This window comes from Corvus brachyrhynchos, unplaced genomic scaffold, assembly GCF_000691975.1.
Source record: "Corvus brachyrhynchos isolate BGI_N302 unplaced genomic scaffold, ASM69197v1 scaffold93, whole genome shotgun sequence".
Classification (NCBI taxonomy): domain Eukaryota; kingdom Metazoa; phylum Chordata; class Aves; order Passeriformes; family Corvidae; genus Corvus; species Corvus brachyrhynchos.
In genome coordinates this window covers 756,603-762,795 of record NW_008237273.1, presented here as the reverse complement: position 1 = coordinate 762,795, position 6,193 = coordinate 756,603, and the positions used below count along the sequence as shown (strand labels likewise).

Genomic DNA, 6,193 nt, shown 5'->3' with positions numbered 1-6,193 from the left:
ATTAGCATCTGCATACACTGCTGGGTTGAAGAAAATCTGACATTAAAAAGACTTGACTTTGAAAGCATCTCTGTTAAAAGTTAGGTAACTGAATGAATGAAGATTATTTACTCAACTACTAGCTGAAATAATCAGACACTCACTGAAAGCTGCCATTAAAAACTTTCGAGGAATTTTATGGTCCTGAAAAGTTGGAAAAGAGTAAGCTTTTGGGTTCACCTTCTACAAATAGAGGTATCAGGTGATGCTGATCTAGAATAACCAAATTTATTTATGATCAATGTTTGAGCGCCAAACAGATAGTAAGGCCTTTTGTTTGATAAGGTAGTTTGCAAGAAGAATCCTAACTTAAAAACTAAAAAAAGCTCCAATTTCAGTCCATATGACTGCAGCTAGAGAGCAGGAAAAAGATTTCTAGCTAAAGGTTACTTTGGAAGACTCTGGCTACGGCTTCTGTTTTTTTTGAGATCATGCATCTGGACACAGATGCCTGGAGTAGTTCACTTGTGCTTACCTTGTCACCTAAGAGGGGCTGGGAGTAGATCTTCTGTGGGGAACATTTCAGCACTGTATTCTTATGCTTCTTCCAGAACAGTTTTTCCTTTGTGAGGAAAATTAGTCAGGAGAACCAAACTGGAAGCTTGCTTTGAAGGTTTAGAAGGCTTTTTGACTTGAGTAGTAACTCAAGCCATAGGCCTAAGAGAGAATAATTATTCTCTTGAGAACCTAAGCAAACCTGCTGTTCATTTTACATACACAACAGCTTCTACACTTGTTTTACTGAAAATGAATGATGAAATTCCCATTGCCTTCTGTACTGTTGCTTGGAAGTCTTAGGTCTGGTCTTTGACTTGCTTGTCTGTGTGAGGTGTCTAAAAAACATCTGCCGGAATATCATACAAGGGAAACTGTCAATAAATCAGAGAAAAATTGCTGTTCCCTTTTAGCAGGGACATATTGTTTGTTTGAAAAGGGCAGCAACAACAACCAGCTTAGTTTTCAAAACTTGATTTTTTTCTTTGTTAAGAAAAAATGCTTTTGCTTTATTAATTTTTTTCTTCTTTACTCTCAAAATTCAGACCATTACCACAATTCCTTCTGCATAAACACCTGCTGCTTCAGGTAGCTGGCAGCTCCATTACTGAAGGCAGCAGCAACCTGTAAGGAAAGACTGAATTAACAGATGTTTCTTCAAGCCACAGATTGCTGAGGAAAGTTATGTCTTGAAGCATTGCTTCTTAGAAAAAAAAGAAGTATACTTTTATTGATTTCCATGGTCCTTGGACCAGCAGTGATGGCTTTATACTTCTGCAAGAGCAATAGGGGCAAGACATTAGAAAAAAAGAATAAAGCAAGGCAAATGAAGAATTAAAACGTATCTCCAAGACAGGGTGCAGAATCTTAGTGGCTGGAGACTCTTAGAAAGGAATTAAGACATCCTCTTCCCCCGAGGCAGGTACATCATGTGTACTTTGTGTAACAGGTGTGTGCTGCTATCATAATACAGAATAAGGACAGAGAACTCCAACAGCTTTGCTACTTTGACTTTTGTTTTAAAGATTAAAAAAACCACGTCAGACAGTAGTAGGTAAATAGGCAACCTGCATTACTTGTACAAAAAGTTATATATATACAAGTTTGCTGTTTTGTTTTCTCTTTAGAGAAGGAAAGCACCCTTTCATAAAATAACCAGTAACCCTTATCTTACTGAGATGCTGCCAAGTCACAATTCAGAAGACAGACATGTGAAATTAAATCCACACTGTGCAGAGACAACACAGTGGCCCCTCCAGATCAGATCCTTTGTGTACATCCTGTGCACAGTTACACAGACACAATGAAACATGTGATAGCTTGAACATATTTTGCTTTCACACAAAAGAAAATACTTCCTCATGCTGCATTTTGTTAACTAATGTATCAAAAATATTCATCCCATCGTCATTGTCATCATTGTTATTATGTTATTAAGGAACTGTCCTTCATTCCATGCATAACTATCATTTCACAAGTTAAAAATGTTCTTACTCCCTCATGTCATAGTCTATAAAGCACTCTGTGCACAGTGAAGCAGATCCCCAGTTAAATGCAAGTGCTATTAAAATTAAAAGAATTATGCTATTACTGTTGATTTTAGAGGAACAAAATTATGGGGAGATTAAAAAAAAACCAAAATAGTTTTATCTGGACAAAATAATGTACAATTATTAATATTGCACTTTTTATACAAGAAATCCTAATAAATACACAGAAAAGATATACATTTACATACACAGAAAGTCATTATTCTTTTTTTTAAATAAAAAGTTACACTGATGCTTATTTCTTGAAGACCCATTTCTACCAAGAGTGTTCACTGCCAGATGTGTTTTGAAGTAAGCCAATTTGAATCAGTTTAATGTCATGAACCTCAGTAGTGGACCCCCATTTTTACTGAAAAATCCACATGTCATGAAAGCTGTAGCATAACAGAACTTGAACAGCATTTCATTAATATACCACGAGGCACTAGCCCCAACAGGGGTTACAGGAGAGGCACAACCAAGCCCTTCATTTAGAAAAGGTCTTGAACCAAAACCTGAGATCAGGTAGTTCTCCTTTGAAGCTCCACAATTCTCAAACTCTCTTCTTTGCAGATTTCCTCTAATTTTAATTTTTTTCTGAGCAGAGCAGAGAATGCCCAGGAACCAAAATCATGCAGCACTTCACTGGCTGAGTATCTACTGCAGCTGGCCAGGAGGCAAGACTCACAGCCTGCATGCAAAATCATGCTGTGGGTGTGATGTTTGAGTCTTGTTTTTTAGACTGTACCTTCGGGGGGTTATACATGGACTTAAAGATCTGCTGCTCTAGAACACCTATTTTGTTGTGGAGAGGAGCAAGTTTGTTACAAATTACTTGCATTAGTCCTATGGGACTGATGCTAAAGCCATTCTTTTCCTACTGAGTAGTAACAATCATGAAAAATCAGAATAAAGCTCTTTTCTACTACTTGTCCAAAAGGCTTGGCTGCCAGGAAAGAGGAATTTCGTGTTAGCAAAATAGAAAAACCCACTTCCTCAAGTTCTTTTCCAAAACCCCAGGTCTGAAAGTACCAGAACTTTGGGAAGTAATACCTCTTTTTTCTAAATAAATGTTAGTAGGATGCAGTATGCAAAGTGTCTCCCATGTACCACATACAATTTCTATCTTTTCTGCCGATGGTCTCTAGGGAACAGTGTTTGCAGGTTCGTACTAAAGTGTGTCAAGCAGATCACACTTGTTCTGCTTTTGCTGGATAATAATTAATGTCACCACCTCACCTCTGTGCTGAGGGCAACCCTTCAATCCTCAATCCTCCCTCACAAGCTCAAACTGGAAACATTTGCAGGTGTATTTTAGATCCACTTATGCTACAGACCATTGTTCAACTCTGCCAGGTGCCAGATCCTCAAAGATCACAAGGATGTTCCTTGCCTGGTGTGGGAAGGAGAGAGGGGTTTAGAAACTAAAAAGGCTTCCAGTATGGGACATAACAAATAAGTTTGTAAAGCAAAATCCTGTGCTTGTGTTCTCAAGGTAGTCTAAGAGAGATGAGAGCTGCTCAGCAGAAAGAGACCTGAGGGTGCTGATCAATACCTGGCTGAACATGAGCCAGCTGTGCCCAGGTGGCCAATGGCATCCTGGCCTGGATCAGCAATAGCATGGCCAGCAGGACCAGGGCAGCAGGAAGAGGGTGATTCTCCACCTGTAGTTGGCTCTGGTGAGGCCACACCTCAAATCCTGTGCTCAATTTTGGGCCCCTCACTACAGGAAAGACATTGAGGTGCTGGAGCGTGTCCAGAGAAGGGCTACAAAAGCGGTGAAAGGTCTAGAAGACACATCCTACAAGGAACAGGTGGGGCAGCTGGGGTTGTTTAGCTGAGGGGAGACTCGGGTGACATCATTGCTCTCTACAACTGCCTGAAAGGAGGTTGTAGTGAGGTGAGGGTGAGTCTCTTCTGCCATGTTTCAAACAAAAGGATGAGAAAAATGGCCTCAAGCTGTGCCAGAGGAGGCTCGGATTAGATACTAGAAAAAAAAACTTCACTGAAAAAGTGGCTAGGCATTGGATTAGGTTGCCCAGGGAGGTGGTGGAGTCACCATCTCTGGAAGACAGTGTTCAAGAAGAGTCTGGATGTGGCACCCAGAGATATCCTTTAGGGGTGGATATCCACCTTTAGGGGTGGATATCCTTTAGTGCTGTTAATGGTGGGACTAAATAACCCTGAAGATCTCTTTTGACCTTGACGATTCTGTGATTCTGTAATATGATGCTAGGTTTTTACTCTGGTCCTCTTCCTCACCCATTTCTTGGTGTATCCCCCAGGCATGTACACAGATTGAGGGGAAGCCTCACTCCTCTCATACCCATTTCTGGTGTCATGGGTCTCTCTGACTCTTTGTGGTCTACCCTCGTGACCATGTTTTTCTGCATTCTGTCTCCCAGATTGATAGAAGGGAAAACTTGTCAAGTCCCTTTACAACAATTATTTGGTAAAAGGTGTTCTTTTTTTATAAAGAAAAGGGAAATAAATAAATAAAATGAAAAAGATCATTCCATTCCATCTGTATTTTCTGCAAAAGCCTTTGCCTCAGTGAAGAAAAGGCCGTGATCCCCTTGTTCCTCCATTTTCATTTTGTCTGTCTTCAAGATTTTCCACAAGTCCCACAGCAACGTGACTTAAATTGGGTGAGCTGGCAGAGTTTGAGCTGCTTCACTTTCTCACAGTACCTTGTGGTGTCTCTGCACTCCACTGCCAAAGGGGAAACAAGAATAAGAAATGGTGATGAAGCTATGAACAAAGGATTTCTTACCTGAGAACATATACCCTTGGGTGGCCAAGAGGAGGACCTTTGTGTTGGGAGGTCTTACAGCACAGGTCCTGCTTGATACCTGTAATCTCCCTCATCACTTCAGCTTCCATTAGGGCCCCCCAAACTCATGAATTTGGACCTATGTAGTCCACTTTGTCTCTGCTGAGAGGGAGCATCAGAGCTGGTGTGAATACAGGCAAGCACACGTGGGCTCTGCTGCTGCATCTGCAATGAATGCAAAGCAACTGGCTTGCAAGATAGAGGATGAGAGCATAATTTCCAAACAGGCACATCATCTGTTCTCTTTTGTTAATTCAATTTGTTTTTTTTTTTAATTAGTAACTTTTCTAGTCCCCTGGAAGGCCCAATTTGTTGCTTGTAATCTGAAAGAAAGCAGTCTTTCCTGCGGGATTTCCGATCATCCACCTACCAACTGGATTTGGACTACCATCATAAGTCTGGTTTTGATTTGTGTTTTTCTCTCTGTCTGTACCATTAGCTGAAAGTTAATAATAGAATCATAGAATGGTTTGGGTTGGAAGGGGACCTTGAAGATCATCTAGTTCCAACCCCCCTGCTGTGGACAGGGATGCCTTTCACTGGACCAGGTTGCTCAGAGTCCTATCCAACCTGGTATTGGAAACCTCCAGGGATGAGGCATCCACAGCTTCTCTAGGAAACCTGTGCCAGTGTCTCACCACCTTCACAGTCAAGAATTTCCTCCTAATATCTAATCTAAAACTACTGTTTCAATCTGAACCCATTCCCCCTTGTTCTGTCACTACATGGACTTGTAAATAGTCTTGCTCCATCTCTCTTGTAAGTTCCCTTTGGGTACTAGAAGGCCACAAGTAGGTGACCCCAAAGCTGGGCTGTACAATCCCATTTCCCTTGGCCTTTCCTCACATGACAGGTGCTCCATCCCTCTGATCAACTTGGTGGTCTACTCTGGACTTGTTCCAGAAGACTGCATGAATTATTTCTCATGCTGTTAGAAAGGGGACACAATCCGAGCACTAACACCTTTGCCAAAAACCCCCACAATGGGCAGCATTCCTCTCTGGGATGCTGAGCTTTAGACACTGGATTTTGCAGATGTCTGGGCTGGAGGTTTTCTCAGGATGCCCAGCTGCAAGGTCCGGTGCTGCATTTCTGAGAGACAAATCTGCCTTCTTTCCTACTCCTGCACCTCTCTGCCTCCCCCCCTCCCAGCAAAGTACCATTTTCACAGGGTGTGATGTTGCAGCGCTGCCAGTTTGCTGGTCGTGGTCTCCAGGAGCAGTGGTGCTCCATCACGGGCTTGTTGGTGCGGATGTGCACGCAGTCCACACGCCGGGACTGGAAGGCGGAGGTTTCC

The 6,193-nt window shown here is 41.9% G+C and overlaps 1 long non-coding RNA gene across 1 annotated transcript; it reads right to left on the bottom strand.

The window, feature by feature from the left end:
• Positions 1-1,532: 1,532 nt before the first annotated feature.
• Positions 1,533-6,190, bottom strand: LOC108445790. The gene is made up of 2 exons (XR_001860766.1): positions 6,057-6,190; positions 1,533-4,775 (listed from the first exon to the last, which is right to left on the bottom strand). It is a non-coding gene; the product is annotated as an uncharacterized LOC108445790 (long non-coding RNA).
• Between the last annotated feature and the right edge of the window lie 3 nt (positions 6,191-6,193).